Raw genomic sequence first — 1,187 nt, forward strand, 5'->3', positions numbered from 1 at the left:
TCTGAGTCAAAAGCTCTCAAACAGAGAGACCAGATACAGCACCATTGAAAAAGAGTGTTTGGCCATTCGGTGGGCCGTCCTCCCTCTCCGGTATTACCTCCTGGGACGGGAATTCACTCTCTGTTCGGACCACGCACCCCTCCAGTGGCTCCACCGTATGAAGGATACCAACGCGCGGATCACCCGTTGGTATCTGGCTTTTAAGTTCAAGGTGGTCCACAGGCCGGGGGCCCAGATGGCGGTGGCCGACTTCCTCTCTAGAAATGGGGGGGAGGGGCTGCAGGCCGGATGGCGCCCCAGCCTGAGTCGGGCGGCGGGGGTATGTGGAGAGGGGGGCGTGGGAAGGCGAAAGGCTGCAGCGGGAGAAAGGGTTTGGAGACGAGCGGTGATATGGAGGTCAAGTGAATAATGATTAACACCGGTTTGTAATTCCAGTGATTGGGGGGAGAGACGAGACATAAGCGCTTGCAGACCTGGGAGAAGGGGTGATTGAGAGAGAGTTGGAGCAGTGTGCGTTGTGTGACCGTAGACAAGACTGTGGAGGCAGAGAGCCGAGCAGCACTTATTGTTTGTTTTATTTTTGTTGTGGGGACCAATAAAGAGGTTTACCCACCACCCCTGACTTCCTCGTCCTTCTTCCGAACTATGAACTGTATTACACTGGTGCCGAAACCCGGTATGAGGACGCCGGCACGCCGCCATGCAGCCAGCTCAGCCAACACCGCTTGCGGAGCTCGTGAAGTCACTCGCCGGGCTTCACCGCCGTTCCATCGCCGCCTTTCTCCTCTCTCCGCCAATCTCTTGGCCATTCTTCTGCTCCTGGGGCGGCGGGAAGGCCTGGGCCTGCCTGCTGGAGACGCGGGGACACGGGTCATTTTTTTGGACCGGTGTCCAATGATGGAGGTGGGAGCGTTGATCCGGGTTCCCGATTCCCCGGCGGCTGCCCCCGGTCAAGCCGGGCTGTACCAAATAACTGAGTATCAAGGGGGGTACATATCAGGCTTTGGTGGATTCAGGCTGTAACCAAACCTCCATTCATCAAAGCCTGATGCAACAAAGGGCGTTGGATACGAGCCGCAAGGTTAAGGTGAGGTGTGTGCACGGGGATGTGGTGGACTACCCGTTAGTGGCTGTTAGTATTCAGTTTCGGGGGAAAACGCATAGAATGAAGGTGGCGGTTAATTCCC

This window comes from Sinocyclocheilus anshuiensis, unplaced genomic scaffold, assembly GCF_001515605.1.
Source record: "Sinocyclocheilus anshuiensis isolate Anshui unplaced genomic scaffold, SAMN03320099.WGS_v1.1 scaffold449, whole genome shotgun sequence".
NCBI classification, from domain to species: Eukaryota; Metazoa; Chordata; class Actinopteri; order Cypriniformes; family Cyprinidae; genus Sinocyclocheilus; species Sinocyclocheilus anshuiensis.